This window comes from Pipistrellus kuhlii, unplaced genomic scaffold (assembly GCF_014108245.1).
Source record: "Pipistrellus kuhlii isolate mPipKuh1 unplaced genomic scaffold, mPipKuh1.p scaffold_m20_p_1, whole genome shotgun sequence".
In the NCBI taxonomy this organism is placed as follows: Eukaryota; Metazoa; Chordata; class Mammalia; order Chiroptera; family Vespertilionidae; genus Pipistrellus; species Pipistrellus kuhlii.
Window position 1 is genome coordinate 108,692,944 of NW_023425404.1, and position 17,766 is coordinate 108,710,709.

Here is a 17,766-nt window from a genome sequence, read left to right on the forward strand (position 1 = left end):
CTATCAAGTAAATCTAAAAATCAAGTGAATTAAAAATCTGATGAATAGAATAATCTGGTGAATATGATAGAATCAGGGGCATAGAAAGGGAGTGAATTGACAATCCTCAGGGGGAAAGGGGTGAGGGGGGGGTACAGGAAGATACTGGATAAAAATTGTACACCTATGGATGAAGACAGTGGGCGGGGGGGGGGTGGGGTGGTAAGGGCATGGGGTGGGGTGGGAACCAGATGGAGGGGAGTTATGGGGGAGGGGAGAGGAACAACTGTAATAATCTTAACAATAAATATTTATTTAAAAAAAACTATATTAGAAAGAAAAAAAAGTCTCAACACGCCTTCCTGCTTTTAATATATATATATATGTATATATACTGGTATATATTGGTATATATCACATATAAGTTGCAGGAGCTGGGAACTCTCAGACTCAGTCTTTTGAGCAAGTGTGGGAGCATTCAGAATGGTCCAGCATTTAACATACCATCGGAGGCTGTCGTACAATACAGCTTTTAACAAAAGGAGGCTGTTCTGAACCCTTGGTAATAGAATTGTTTGCCTTTACACCAAGAAGGTTGAGAAAGCACAAAATCTGCATGTGGTGTGTTTCCAGGCTGACTTAGTGGAGCCCGTACTGCGAGACCTAAAGTTCTAATGAGTTTGTTTTAAAAGAGAAAACATGTCATCAGAGCCTGTTGTGGATCCATGTGTGTTAAATGTGTCCGTGACAGAATCAAGGGTATTCTCCTTACTGAGGGGCAGAAAATTGTTGTGAAAGTGTTGAAGGCACAAACACAGTCAGAAAGATAAATACAAACAAAAAAGAAAGCTTGTTTTGAGTAATAAAAACAAATAAAAGACTTGCTTTGTTATTCCTTTTGTAAAATAAAGACTCATAGAATAAATTGTATTAAGGATTTCAAACATTTAACAACACTCATTATGTTATTAAATTATTCCTCATGAAATGGCATGGAGCGAAGTCTCTCCTGAAAATGAGAAGCACACTAGGTGTGTGTTTTTTCTCTACTCTCCATTTCATAAATGATTTTTTTTTTTCGAAAAGTCAAATGTTAAATTTTATGTTTAGCTGATCTTACATCAAGAATTTAAAAAAATACATTTTCTTCAAAAGCCTTGCATTTTTAAAAAGGAGTTAATCTTAAAGATTCCTTAAGAAGTATGCTTTAAAAATTGCTGCAGAAATTGAGAAAAAAAAAACTATTTGACTTTTTTCTTTGACTTTATAATGAAACTGCATATTGACTATATAATGAAGCTGCAAACTCTGATATTTGCCAAGAGAAAATATAAGGATGGATCTTTTACATCTTTGAATATAGAAAAGCTGTTCAAAATATTTCCTATCCAAAAACCTTCTCCTGACCTTCATCTCCCACTGGTTCTTATCTAAATTTTTTGCTTCCTGCATTAGAAAACCTCTTTGAAACAGTTGTGGATACTTTCTGTCTTCTCATTCTCTACAGAACCCACTCCAAACTTTCTGATCATTCTATACCTGTGTTCTTATCCAAATGCTCCCTGTTGTTAAGCCCAATGGTCAGTTCCAAGCCCTATCTGACTGATGGAGCAGCAGCATTTGACATCATTGATTGCTCCTTTGTCTTTGAAACTGTGTCTGCACTTGGTCACTAGAATATCATCTCCCTTTTGTTCTCATTAAATTGCTGAGTCTCTGGGTTTTTGTTTGTTTGTTTGTTTGTTTGTTTAAAGATCCTAGTTGGCTTTGTGACCTCAAATATTGAAGTATCTCATGTGTAGTGTTTAGATCTTTTCTCTGTCTATACTAAGGTGACCAGACGTCCCGCTTTTGGCGGGACAGTCCCGATTTTTTAAAACGCCGCGGGACAAATTGTTAAAAATTGGGACTGTCCTGCCAAAAGCGGGATGTCTGATCACCTTAGTATATTCACTTACTTGAGTTATCTCATCTTGACCCGGAGATTGACTCTCAAAAAGTTATTTACCCTTCCTTTAAACCACATATTTCAAAATATCAGACAATCCTGTCAGCTCTGTTTTCAAAATACATCCTAATGAGTTATCAATGAAATGTTTTTTAGTTCAAGTAACTATCATGTTTCACTTGACCTATTGCAATAGGTTTCTAATTTGTCTCCAAGCTTCCCCTCTTGCTCTGTGATCATGCTTTACCCTTGTCCCAATAATGACTTACAATTTTACTCAAAATGAAAGCTCAAGTACTTACCATGGCAACTAATGACATCTATGAAATGGCCTTTACCTGTTTTTCTATCTGTGTCTCTTATCTATCTTGATCTCACTCTCCTTCAGTCAATCTTGCTTCCTTGTGGCCTCCTCAGTCAGGCTAAGTCCCCTAGGACTTTGGCAAATTATGCTGCTTCTGTTTGAAGCACTTTCATCAAAAACCTCACATTTCAACTCTCTCACTTCATTTAGCTTCTCCATACAATGTTACCTAATCCAATAATCCTTCCCCGAACCTCCATCAAACATAGGAGACCTGCCAGCCTTCTAAACTTTCCATCCTCTGACCCGTCTGTGTTTTCCTTGGAGCACATATCAATCTTATTATATCCATTGATTCAGATGGTTAATCATTGACTTTCTCCAGTACAATATAGACTCCCTAATGGCAGGGGCTTTATCTCTTTTTTGCAGTTATAGCTTAAGTGTTGGAGGAGTACCTGACCTATAGAAGGTGCTCAATAAATTTTTTTTCAGTGAATAAATGCAAGAAATAGTAAGTGGCTTTTGGTTTATCAGCATTGAATTATTTGCTTTTATAATCTATGAAATGTTGGTTGTGGCTACATGATGAATCAACTTCATGACTCTTCACCCTGAGAATTCTATGCTCTTTTGCTGAGCTCATGCTGGGTAACAGAAGGGTCACTTTAACTGCTCTTTTGTCAGAAGAGTCTCTTCCTACTTGGAGTTCTAGTGGGAAATGGACCATCTCTGCTGAGATACACAGTCACTCTTCAGTTTCCTCTACAACACTCAGGAGACTCCCCTGTCCCAACAGTCCTAGACCAGGGAGTGAGCAGCACTAGTGCCCTTTGGCCACTTCTTCACAAAAGCAGAATTTACTTTCGACTCTTCTAATTATCTTTTGGAGCCTAGTTTGGTAGAATCAATATTTTGTTATTTGATGGGGGGAAACTGGGAAAGGGTGTTTAAACTGCTCTAAAACCATGATATAGAAGTGTTTTCTCTGTGGCAAAATTGTCTGAATATGACATTAGAATCAATATTTTCATTGGGTATTTAAAATTACTTGCAGCCAAAATAAAATGTCAACCAAAGGGACACATTTAATGGACATAGATTCAAGATTGCATAGGATTTTTGTGATGTATATCTCTTCAAGGTACAGTTTGACAGAAATTAAATTAAACGTGCTGCTTCAAATAAATCCTGGGGATGGAGGAATTACAGGTGATTCTAAATATTTGATAAAGATATAGTTTTCTCTAGCAGTGAATGTTACAATCAAAATAAATAAATGATTAAAGATTGAGATAAGAATTGCTTTCAATAAACCCATAATGAAATAAATATTACAAGATTATTAAAATTCTCCAAATGAGCTTTATATATTATAACACAAATATAAAAATTATTTGCCTTTAATTAATTAAAAATATTCCAGTTTTAGTAGGTAAGCTATTTGTTAGACTTTTTATAATAGATCTTAAAATATATTATATTGGAATAGCCAAAATATCATCATATAAGACTTAATTTTGAAGACTATAAAGAGTAGTTAAAAAAGAAAACCTAGAAGACAGAACATATTACTATAGCACTACTGAAGACATTACATAAAATTACACCATTTTAAATTTAAAATAGCTATAAAATTAATGAAAATTTTAAAAGAAAGATATCTGAACATGTGACAAATTACATTTATTTTTTATGTTTTCCCAGTCCTTAGCTAAATCTATACATACTTTTAGTAGACATAATTCTAAAGTAAGTGCAATTTTATATCTATAACTTTCACTTAAAATCATATTTTTTGCATACTTGCTATATAATCTCTATGGATATCATTTTTAATGAACACTTAATATTCCATTCAGTACATTGCTATAATTTGCGTAACCTCTTTTGTCATGCTAGGTTCTGTTTGCTTCCTGAGAAGGCATTTATAATATTTAGTATAATAAAGAACTCCCCATGTGTTATGATTGGACTAATGTTGAAAAAGATTTCTCATTTCAAAATTTGCATGTGAAGTTATTCATCACTATACCTTGGCCTGAATTAGTTAGCATATTAGTTCTAGCCAAAACACGAGAATACATTTGAATGGAGAAGACATGAGCATGGTGCTGGAACCTCGCTCACCCTGAGAGACCATGTCAGCAGGTTGACACTGAGACAGGAATCTTGCCTGAGAATGGATACCCTAAAAAAGGGTCAGAGGAGCCATCTCTTCTGCAGTACAAAATTTATTATTGGGCTGAGGTATAAACATTGCAGAATTCATTAGAGTCTAAATCTCTATAGACTCTAAAGAAATTTTACCTAGAAAGAACCAACTACAAATAATTTTTCTTTCTATCACTAGGTTGGAGGATTCACGGGTTATATTCACTATGGGTAGAAAAATAATAGATTTACTTGACCAGACATTTAACACAGCTTTGGAGCATGGCTATAATAGCAGAGGTTCCAGATCAGTAAAGTCAGAGCTGCTCTTGTCAGCCCTATTGTTTGTCATTAATTTCTGGGGGGGAAAATACCAATGGCTGACAAGATTTCAAAAAACAGTCAGTATTTTTCCAATTCTTTTACTGTCCAAATGACCAAGATATCATGGGAACAAGGGTTCCTCTGAACTGCAATATATAAAGAGCAATAAAAAATTTCCTCCTATTAGTGGTCCATTATCATTGTAATTCTTTTTTTATTTTATCATTTTTAATTTCTAATTACAGTTGACATAAATTAGTTTCAGGTGTATACCCCAGGGATTACACATTACATACTAGTAACTTATTAAATGATTGTCCTGATAAATCTCCCAACGATCTGACACCATACATAATTATTAGCATACTGGAGGTCTGGTGCATGAAATTTGTGCAGGAGGGGGGAGGAGGGTCCCCTCAACCCATCCTGCACCCTCTCCCATCCAGAACCCCATGGGGGATGTCCGACTGCCGGTTTAGATCCAATTCCGGGGACCAGGCCTAAAATGGCAGTTAGACATCCCTCTCACTATCCTGGACCACTGGCTCCTAATTGTTCATTTGCCTGCCTGCCTGCTTGGTCACCACTAACTGCCCCCCCCCATCAGCCTGATTGCCCCTCACTGCCTCTCTGTGCTAGCCTGATCACCCCTAACTGGCTCACCCCTTCCCACCCCCCTCGCTGCTGGCCAGGTTGCCCCCAACTGCCCCCTCTTTGCCAGCCTGGTCACACCTAACTGTCCCCCTGCTGGCCTGGTTGTCCCCAACTGCCCTCCTCTGCTGACCTGGTCACCCCAACTCCCCCCGCCCCCCCTCTCGACTGGCCTGGTCGCCTCATGCAGCCTGCTTGTTCAGTCGTTTGGTCATCCCTCACTAACCTCCTTGCCCACCTGTTTGTAGGCAGCCATCTTGTGAGGGTTAATTTGGATATTACCTCTTTATTATATAGAATTATTGACTATATTTCTTATGCATCCCCATGACTATTCTATAACAACCAACTTGTGGCAAACAGTGAGAGCCAGGTTGATGAAGTCTCAGATATGGCACTTGCCTGCTGGCTTAGTGGTTGGGGAGGGCTCAGCAAAGGAACAATGGCCTCTGCCAGTACTTCAGTCTGAGAGAAAGCTGCCACTTATTCTGATGTTGGTCGATTCAGTTTCTCCCCTTATGTCTCTGGAGCCTTTCAAGCTGCTGACTCCATGATGGTGCTCAGAGAGTTTATCCTAGATAGTTTGTGTGCTGGCCCTTTAAGAGGCACTAGCTGGGACTCCAGCAGCTTATGATTTTCTCAGTCTCAATCCGTAATAGTTTTTACAATCATAAGTTATGGGGAATTTTCTTCCTGGCATTGGGTCCGTAGGGTAGGAAATCTGGGCTTGGACTTTTTGCTCCATAGGGGTAGACCTCTGCAGTGGAGATATTCATCCTGATTTTTTTCCACCATATGAGGTTGTGGAACCAGTGGGTTTTAAGTCTCCATCCTTCCGACCAGTCTCCATGGGGCTTATTCTTTAATTTTCTACTTGTAGGACTTATATTCAGCTTGATTTTAGACAATTATGAGTGATGGTTGTTCTGTAGTTTAGTTGCAATTTTGCTGTAGTTGGAGGAGGAGGTGAGTAATGTGTTTATTTACACTGCTATCTTGACCACAAGTCAGCACTATAACCTAAAACTAATTTTTGTTCACTAAGTTGAGCTATGGCCATTCATTATCAAAATGATAATATTCAACTTTTACAACTGAATTGGAGCTAAAATCCTCAACAAAACTCTGCAAATAGGAATCAGCATTACATTAAAAAGATCATACATCATGAACAAGTGGGATTTATCCCAGGGTTGCAAGGATGGTACAATATCCACAAATCAATAAATGTGATATTTCTCATATAAACAAATTGTGAGACAAAAATCACATAATCATATCAATCAATGCAGAAAAAGCATTTGACAAAAATCCAACATCCTTTTTTGATAAAAACTCTCAGCAAAGTGGGAACAGAGGGATCATATCTCAACATACTAAAAACCTTTATGACAAACCTACAGCCAACATCATACTCAATGGGCAAAACTAAACAGGGATGCCCACTTTCACCATTATTATTCAATATAGTACTGGAAGTGTTAGCCATAGTTATCAGACAAGAAGAAGAAATGAAAGTCATCCAAATTGGAAAGAAGAACTAAAACTGTCCTTATTTGCAGATAACATGATACTATACATAGAAAACCCTAAAGACACCATAAAAAAACTACTAGACCTAAAAAATAAATTTGGCAATGTAGCAGGATACAAAATGAACACCCAGAAATCTATGGCTTTTTTACATACCGATAATGAACTAACAGAAAGAGAAATGGAAAAAAACAAAAACAAAAAACAATCCCACTTACCATTGCACCAAAAAAATTAAGATACCTTGGAATAAACTTAATTAAGGAGGTAAAAGACCTGTACCTGGAAAACTACAGGACATTTAAAAAAGAGATAGAGGAAGACATAAAAAATGAAAGAACATACTATGCTCATGGATTGGTAGAATCAACATCATTAAAATGTCCATTCTACCCAAAGCAATTTACAGATTCAATGTACTTCCCATTAAAATACCAATGGCATACTTCAAAGATCTAGAACAAACTCTCCAAAAGTTCACCTGGAATAAAAAAAGACCCCAAATAGCCATAGCAAATCCTGACAAAGAAGAACAAAGTTGGAGGGTTCACAATACCAGATATTAAGCTATATTATCAAGCCACGTTCTCAAAACTGCTTGGTACTGGCACAAGAACAGACATATAGATCAATGGAACAGAACAGAGAACCCAGAAATTGACCCCAGCCATTATGCCCAATTAATATTTGACAAAGGAGGCAAGAGCATACAATGCAGTCAAGATAGTCTCTTCAATAGTGTTGGAAAATTTGATCAGATACATGCAAAACATGAAACTGGATCACCAACTTACACCGTACACAAAATAAACTCAAAATGGCAAAAGGACTTAAATGTAGGACAGGAATCCTTAAGAATCCTACAAGACTCCATAGGCAGCAAAATAGCAGACATACTAGTATGTCGTAGCAATATCTTTACCGACCCAGCTCCTAGGGCAATGGAGACTAAGGATAAAATAAACAAGTGGGACTACATCAAAATAAAAAGCTTCTGTACAGCAAAAGAAACCATCAATAAAACAATAAGAAAGCCCACTTCATGGGAGAAGATATTTGCCAATGATATCTCCGATAAGGGTTTAATCTCCAAAATTTACCTAGGACTCATACAACTAACAAAAGGAAGATAAATGATCTAAAAAAAAAAATGAGCAAAGGAACTATGATAAATAAACACTTTTAGAATGAGGACATACAGAAGGCCAAGAGACATATGAAAACATGCTCAAAGTCACTAAACACGTGAGAGATACAAATCAAATCAACAATGAGATACCATCTCACACCTGTCAGAATGGCTATCATAGACAAATCAATAAATGACAAGTGTTGGCTAGAATGTGGAGCCAAAAAAACTCACCATGCACTTCTGGTTGGAATGCAGACTGGTGTAGCCACTGTGGAAAACAGTATGGAGTTTCTTCAAAAAGTTAAAAATGGCCCCAACTGGTTTGGCTCAGTGGATAGAGCATTGGCTTGTGGACTGAAGGGTCCCAGGTTTGATTCTAGTCAAGTGGCATGTATCTTGATTGCAGGCACATCCCCAGTTAGAGGTGTGCAGGAGGAAGCTGAATGATGTTTCTCTCTCATCAATTTTTCTAACTCTCCCCCTTCCTTCCTCTCTGTAAAAAATCAATAAAATGTATTTTTTTAAAAAGTTAAAAATGGACTCCCATTTGACCCAGTAATCCCATTTCTACGGCTATATCCTAAGAAACAGAAACACTAATCAGAAAGGATATATGCACCCTTATGTCATAGCAGCACAATTTACAGTAGCTAAGATTTGGAAACAACCTAAGTGCCTATCAGCAGATGAATGGATTTAAAAATTGGTGGTACATCTACACAATGGAATACTATAAAGAAGAAGGAACTTTTATCATTTGCAACAGCATGGAAAACTGGAGAGCATTATGCTAAGCCAGTCGGAGAAAGATGAATATCACATGATCTCATTCATTTGTGGGATATAATGATCAACATAATTTGATGGACAAGAATAGATCCAGCAACAAATGACAGGGAAGTGGGGGGAGTGGTTAGAGAACAACCAAAGGACTTGTATGCATGTATAATAGCATAACCAAAGATCACAGACACTGGGGTTGTGGGAGCTTTCCAAGGGAGGGAATGGTTGTGTGTGTGTCTGGGGGCGGAGGGTGGGTGTCAAGCAGAGAAAAAGGAGACATATGTAAAACTTTAGGAGATTATCTATATCTATATCTATATCTATATCTATATCTATATCTATATCTATATCTATCTCCATCTCAACCGAACAGACGACTGAACAGGCTGCTTAGGGTGACCAGGCCCGCAAGGGGGTTAGTGAAAAGCGACCAAATGACTGAGCAGCAGGCTGTGTGGGTTGACCAGGCCTGTAAGGGGGTCACTGAGAGGTGACCAAACGTTCAAACAATATCCCCACAGGGGGGCAGTTAGGGGTGACCAGTCTCTTGGGGGAGGAGTTGGAAGCAACCAGACTGGCAGGGGGCAGTAAGGGGCGACCAGGTCAGCAGAGGAGCGACTAGGCCAGCAGGGAGGGGGTAATTGTGGGTGACCAGGCCAGCAGGGGTCAGTTAGGGATGATCAGGAAGGCAAGTAGGTGAGTAGTTAGGAACCAGTGGTCCCTGAGGATCAGGCTTAAACCAGCAGTTGGATATCACCCGAGAGTCCCAGATTGGAGAGGGTGCAGGCTGGGCTGAGGGGACTCTCCCCCTGCCCCCCCACCCCCATGCACCTGTGCATGAATTTTGTGCACTGGGCCTCTAGTAAATAAATAAATAAATACATTTAAAAAAAAAGTTCTCTGGAGGTAGGGGACAGATAGTGTAGGCCTTTTAGACAACTATAATGACTTTTACTTTTACTTAGAGTGATATAAGAATCAATTACAGGTTTTAAATTAGAGTAGGGACATGATGTGGCTTGTTTTAAAGGAATAGTATAACTGTAGAAAATAGAATGGCTATATGAAAAAATAAGCTATATAAAACGAGAAAAAAGGGGAAACAGGTTAGCAACGTCTGTATAGAGGAAAGGTAACTATAGCTTTGAGGCAGTAGAAGTGGTGAGACTTAGGATATATTTAAAAGAAGAAGCTTATTGGTCTTTTGATGCATTGAATGTGTAGTATGACATTAAGGGAGAAGACAGGGATGACTAAGGCTACTGATGGGAGCAGCTGGTAAGATGAGGTTGCCATTTTTGACCTATAAGTGTGTTGGATAAGCAGTTCTTTTGTTCATTTAAATTTATTTTTCAATGTGATGTAAGGTAAGGGTTTAACTATATTTATTTTATTATTATTATTATTATTATTATTATTATTTTTATTTTTATTTTTTTGCATGTGGATGTCCAGTTTCCTCTGCAGCATTTATTGAGATAATTGTCTTTCTCCCACTAGATGGCCTTGGAAGCTTTGCTAATACCATTTGACCACATACATGAAGGTTTATTTCTGGGCTCTCTATTCTTTTCCATGGAAATATACATGTGCATGTATGCCAGTGCCACACTGTTTGGATTAACCATAGATTTGTCTTAAGTTTTGAAATCAGGAAGTATGAGACCTTCAAATTTCTTTTTTTTTCACAACTGTCTTGCCTATTCAGAGTCCCTTGAAATTCTATATTAATTTTAAGATGGATTTTTCTATTTCTGAAAAAAAAATCATTGGGGTTCTGACAGAGATTGCATTGATTCTGTAGATCACTTTGGGTGATATGAATACCTTAACCATATTAAGTCTTTAGATCCATAAACAGAGGATGTCTTTCCATCTATTGGCATCTTTAACTTCTTTCAGCAACATTTTATAATTTTCAGTGTATAGGTATTTGCCTCCTTGGTTAAAGTTATTGCTTAGTATTATTTTTGATGATATATTACCTATTGTTATTTAACCCCCCCCCCCAGATTTACTAAGGTATATTCACATATAACATTATATAAGTTTGAGGTGTACAATGTGATGTTTTGATGCATGTATATATTGTGAAGTAATTGCCACAATATGGTTAGTTAATGCAATTTAATACTATTTTAAATGGGAATTGTTTTCTTAATTTCTTTTCTGAATTGTTTATTATGCATAGAAAAGCAACTGATTTTTTTATTTTTTGAGTTTCTATCTCTAGCCCCCACCTTATAATATTGCTTAGCATCCCACAAACTAATATTCCTAACAGCACAGTTTGGGAAATAGTGCCCAAAGATATACCTTTTTTGCTATAAAGTATTTCTTTGAATTTATATGATTTCTATATCACTTGCAGAAATCTATGACATTTTTAAACAGTTGTGATAAATGATGCTCTTATTTATTTTGAAGAAAAAAAAACCCAATAGAGAATTTGAATAATGTCCATAGTAAAAAAAGATTGATTTATTTATCTACCAGAACTCTCTCTTTACTTGCATATAATTAATTCAATGGACAAAATTTCAAATGTAAGTTCTACTGCCTGTGAGCTATATGGATTTGAACAACCTGTTTCATAATTTCAAGGCTCAACTTTCAAATCTATAATACAGAGTAACACCACCAGAATAATTTTTGTTGATGTCAAGGGACACATATATTTATTTCAGTCAGGAACTGTTTTAGGTTGGAGGAGAAGAATGTAGGCTTGATTTAGACTTGGTTATTTTTTATGTTCTCAGTTATGATATTAAACTTTCAAAAAAGTTATTTCTTCATTCATGGAAAAGTGAAGTCATATATGTAGATGTATGGTCTAGTAATACCATTCATTTATTTTATTAGAGACCTGGTGCTTGAAAATTCATGCACTGGAGATTTTTGAAAAGATTGGAAAGATTCTTTCCAAAAATTGAGACTTTTTTAAAACGCCACAGGACGTGGGAAAAATTGTTAGACACCAGGACTGTCCTGCCAAAAGCAGGACGATCTGGTCACCTTACCCTAACTGCTTCTGCCTGCCAGCCTGATCATTCCCTAACCACTCTCCTGCCAGCCTGATTGATGCCTAACTTTACCCCTGCCATCCTATTTGCCCCTAACTGCCTTCCCCTGCAAGCCTGGTCATCTCTAACTGCCCTCCCCTGCAGGCCTGATCATCTCTTACTGCCCTCCCCTGAAGGCCTGGTCACCACTAACTCCCCTCCCTTGCAGGCCTAGGTTCTCCCCAACTGCTCTCCCCTGCTGGCCATCTTGTGGTGACCATTTTGTTTCCACATGGAGGCAGCCATTTTTTACCACATAGTGGCAGCCATCTTGTGTTGGAGTGATGGTCAATTTGTATATTACTCTTTTATTAGATAGGATTTGGGCTTGACAGTATTCCTAATGTTATAAATTTCTCTGATATGTTCTGACACCTTTTGATGTTGAAAAGCACAAAAGAGATAGGGGAGTTAAATGAGATGTTTTTAAACATAATTTCTAAGAAACATTAAGCAAATTCATAAGTGAGAATCAGATTATTGATTTTTTGGTAGAAATCTTCCCTTTTCCTTCTTATTATATAAAATGCAATCATTTTTATATAGCCCAATGCTAGAATAAACTAATTAATAAGGATAAAATATCATTGCTGCATTTGATATCATTGATCACAAAGGCTTGACTAGAGATATTTTCTCTTTCTCATATTCAAAGTTGTAGAACAGATTTGCTCCTAAAGACAGTAATTATTCTTGTCTTTAATCTCAGTTCTCTCAAAGAAGTTTAAACTAATTTCTTATCACAAGCCTTAAAGGTGGCATTGTTTTTTTATTTTATTGATGATAACTTGTTTTCTTCTATACATAATAAGTTGTCAATCAGGACTTTAAACTTTATAGGGCAGTGAGGACATAAAGGGAATATAGAAGGACAGTAAGAAAATAAAACATAAAGCAGTAGTGAAGAAGGGAAAACTAACGCTAAAAGTAGTAAAATGGTATAGTCTTGACATATATTATTGGAATAATATGACTTAAATTACATAAATTATAAATATTTAAATTATCCAAATTATCTATCTCTATCATCTCTATCTCTATCTCTATCTCTATCTCTATCTCTATCTCTATCTCTTCTATCTCTATCTCTATCTATCTCTAAAGCTTTCTGGGAATGGATGTGGATACATTGATTGTGTGGACAGATAATTATGGCTTAACATTTATTTTACAATAATTATTAAAATTTCTCATATCTATTAATTATTTACACAAACTCTCCTCCATATGACCTCTCAATTATAAAAACAGTTTTGCCTCTACCTGCCATTTACCTTTTGGTGCAATCTGAGCACTCCAGCAAATTAGGGAGAGCTTCTGAGGTATGATGTGGGAAGACACTGGCAGGGCTTGCTGAGAAGAGGAGGTGATGCACTTCCATTCCTAAGGCTGCAGATTAGGAAGACCACATGCCTTTCTTTGGATGGCCAGCTGGTGGTGGTTGAGGTGGAATTATCTCCCTTATGCTTTGTGGAAGCTGGGGTCAGGGCACTGACAAAATGCAACCATTCAAAATCACAATGGCAAAACTACTGATCTAGTCAACCAAGTATGATCCAATTAATGGAAAGAAGAAAAATCAGGCAATCTAGCCATTTTACATCAATAAGTTCAAATAGTCATAGCATTGCCACTGGAGTCTCAGTCTTTCACAGGAATTGCTATAACAGAACTAGATGAAATCTACACTATTAGGAATTCCCTCCAGGACATCAAGACAGCTACTGGGACTCTCATTTGTGGTATTCGGTCCTTTTGTTCCACATACAAACCTTGGGTAATCATTTGATGAATTTTGTGACTTTTCCATGAGCTTTCCCAGCAGAGCTTCCCTCATCTTTTTGTCAGTCACAAGATGCTTGTATGCTAATATGATGATGTCGGCTTAAACAGAGATCATAAATATTCAAATCAATTCCATGTAGTGCTCATTATGTGACTGACTATAGCTCTAATTAAAAAGGAGTAAAACACAGTCCTGATCCTCAGAGAAGCAGGCTAATTGTTTGGGGGAAATACTGAAAGCTAGGTACAATGTAGTCTTATGTTATTACGAGAGGTCTGGTACATGGGATTCGTGCACTGGTGAGGGGCATGGCCTGTGGGGATCGGCCCACTGTGGGAGCACAGCTCATCACAGTCAGCCAAATGGCTATGAACTGGCCCTCTAAACAGCTGCTTCCACTGTGGAAGAGCCGCTCACCCCGGTCAGCTGAGTGACACTCCACTGTGGAAGTGCACTGACCACCAGGGGCAGCTCCTGCATTGAACATCTGCCCCCTGGTGGTCAGTGCACGTCATAGTGACTGGTCAACTGGTTGTAGTGGTCATTCTGCCACTCAGTTGTTGGGCTTTTATTATCAAGCATCATGACACACTGAAATTCTGGCAATATATGACAAAGGACCCAAAATGTGCATCCCAGACCAAGAATTTTAATATTTATGTTGTGAACAGATTGGGACTTCAGAAATTTTGAAGACTGAATAGGAATTGGGTAGACAGAATGATGGGGTGAAGACATTTAGGAAAAACAACAGAGCAGAGTTTGGGGAGGCAGAAGGAAGATAGGGAGGCAGCCTGGTTGAACCAACCAGGCAGCCAGAGAAAGATAATGTTGAAATATCATCCTATATACCGTATTTTCCGGCATATAAGATGACCCCCTAATTTTACAGTTAAAACATAGGGTTAGGCCTATATTTGCTGTATAAGACGCAACACCAGTTCTTTTTTTATTGTAATAGACCGCCTCTCTAACTCAGCCAATCCAAGCAGGCTTTTTATGCATGCAAATTATACATGTTCTGTACCCGAAGCTACACTGTGTTCTAGTAAAAAGCCTGCTCAGATTGGCCAGAGTCAGAGAGGCGGCCTATTAAAAAAAGAACTGGTGTTGCCTCGAAAGTGGGGGGTAGTCTTATACAGCGAATATAGGCCTAAACCTATGTTTTAACTGTAAAATTAGGGCGGTCGTCTTATAAGCTGGAAAATATGGTAATAAAAGGCTAATATGCAAATCAACCAAACAGTGGAACAACCAGTCGCTATGATGTGCACTACCACCAGGGGGCAGACACTTACTGTAGGAGCTGCCCCCTGGTGGTCAGTGTGCTCCCGCAGGGAGAGCCTCTCCTGCCTCCTTGGCATGCTAAGGATGTCCAAATGACAGCTTAGGCTCTCTCCCCAGTTGACAGTCAGACATCCCCCAAGGGCTCCTGGACTGTGAGAGGATGCAGACTGGGTTGAGGGACTCTCCACTCCAGTGCACAAATTTCATGCTCCAGGCCCATAGTGTTATACATAGAGTGTGGAAGGCCACGAAGGTGAGCTGGTTCTTTACTTTGGAGAAAATTAGGAATTGGGGAAGTTATCCGGGCAGGGAACTTGTCAATGGGTACATTTACTTGTTAGTTTCTTGAAAAGAAAAAGTATATTAGTTATGGAAAAGAGGGAAGGCAGGAACACCAGATTGGAGGCTGGGGCAGCAACCTTGGGGGGAACATAAGTATTCTTGGACTAAGTTGTGGCAACAAGAACAGAAATGGTCAGAAAAAATTAATAGCACAATAGCAATATGCACTATGCACTAACACATATCACCAAGCTGTGGCAGATACTCTTTTTTGTTGTTGTTGTTGTTGTTAAATATATTTTATTGATTTTTTTACAGAGAGGAAGAGAGAGGGATAGAGAGTTAGAAACATGGATGAGAGAGAATCATTGATCAGCTGCCTCTTGCACCACCACCACTGGGATGTGCCTGCAACCAAGGTACATGCCCTTGACTGGAATCGAACCCAGGACCTTTCAGCCTGCAGGCTGACGCTCTATCCACTGAGCCAAACCAGTCTCAGCAGTGGCAGATACTCTTATAAGTTTTTCTTTTATTACTTATTAGTATTTCTAAAAACTCTACGTGATATGTACCTTTAAAACCATCCCCATTTTACAGATGAGGAAACTGAGGCAATGAGAGGTTGTGTAACTTCTCCATGGCATTTAACTATTAATTGGTAGAGCCTAGCCTGGATCCAATCAGACAATATGACTACACTGTCTGTGCTCTTACCTGCTAAGTTCCATTGCCTCTGGGATGGGTAAAATGGGTGTTTATGAAGAAATTTGGATAGTAGTTGGAAATTATATATTGTATGTGAAGATAAACAGCATCATCTCTTTCCCTTAAATAACTTTTAACTGTTTATTCAACATAGTGTTTTGTTTGAGTTAAGGATAAATAATATACTATAAAAATGGAATGATGGGAGATAAATTTTTAAATGTATTTCTATGATTTTTTTAAAAAATAGAGATAACATAAATCTATTCAAATGCCTTTAAAATGATGGGCATTTATATTTTCAGATACAAATTTTGTATTTGCCTTATCAGAAATGTAATTTGCATATATATATTTGATTGATTTATACTATATGCAAAACCAAATTGAGGTCTTTTGTACATATTAAACTAATTAATTGTAGGTTTCATAGTAAAATCCAAACATTTTCTTTTGTAAGTTTGGCAATTTGCCAAAAAGCCTTTGGTTTACTTAGTAATGTGCCAACAAATAGCTTGCTTTCAGCTTCACTGTAATAAGAGTACCGTACTTAGGTTTGAAGACAGAAAAAGAAAAGTGTTTTTATCTTTTCTCCAATTCTTACTTTAAATTGTGAATTATACTATTACTTCCAAGGAAAGGACAGTCTTATACTTTGCATAGTATCACACGTTATTAAATACCAGGGGCCTAATGCAAGAATTCGTGCACCTTCAAAGGAACTGTGGGGCCGTGAGGCTGTGGTGGGAGCAGGGTCGGGTCTTGGCCCATCCTCTGTGCCCCTGCCTGGCCCCTCCTGCCACAGCCCTCGGTCCCCTGTCTGCCGGCATCCCTGCACCCGCAGCTGCTGCTCCCACGTGCTGATGGCACAGAGCTATTGGAAACTATTGGGCTGGTGCCAGCAGCAGGTGTGAGTGGGGCCAGTGCCATCAGCAGGTGAGAGTGGTGGCTGCTGCCCCATCACCCCTAAAGAGCAGGAGTAGGTGGAAAAGCCCTCAGGGTGATCAGGGCCTGCAGCCACCATTTGCATCCACTGACAGGGCTGGGCGATTGGGGCTGGTGCTGGGCACCCTCAGCAGGTGCGAGCAGCCGCTATGGAGCTGGCAGTGGGGCCAGTGCTGGCAGCAGATGTGAGTGCCAGGTGCACCGGGTATGTGGAAGCAAAGAATTTTCAGTAACTACCAGAGGCTCGCTGCAATGACAGTGACCAGTGCCCCACCATGATCTGGTGCCCCGGCTCACCTGTTCCACCATTCCGCCATGGCTGACGCCTGCCATGTTCTGCGCTCTGCTGCCTGTTACCCATGCCTGCCATGTTCCACTCGTGCCCCCTGGTGGTCAGTGCACGTCAGTTGTTTGGTTGTTCTGCCTTTCGTTCGGTCTACTTGCATAATTAGAGAGACAGATGTGGTTACCATCTTCTTTCAGAGTAACTTTGTAAGTTGCTTTATAAAAATGCTAACAGCTTTATGCTAATAACTAATAAACTCTTATAGAAGTGTAGAGCATTTTAATTAATGTCATATTTGAGTGGATTCATTGTTTCCAGCTTAATGGGGGAGATAAAATATTAAAGATGCTATAATGAATGTATGAAAACATTTTTGTTGGTCTTGTCCTAATTATTATTTCTTTTAACTTGGGTTCTTAATTTGAAGCATACTTCATTTTAAAGAAGGAGGGTATAGCAAACATGTATTTATTTCAATAAGGATGGGTTGACTTTAATTTTTAAAGAACAGAAAATAGTCTTATTAATGTGTAGCTCTTATTTTTAAGAAATTTGACATTTTTACCTGCTGTATAGAGATGTTTTGGAAAAGCTGGATATTC

General features: G+C 38.4%; 1 pseudogene; it reads left to right on the forward strand.

Moving 5' to 3' along the window:
* The first annotated feature begins 462 nt into the window (after positions 1-462).
* LOC118707157 lies at positions 463-827 on the forward strand (annotated as a pseudogene).
* The last annotated feature ends 16,939 nt before the right edge of the window (positions 828-17,766 follow it).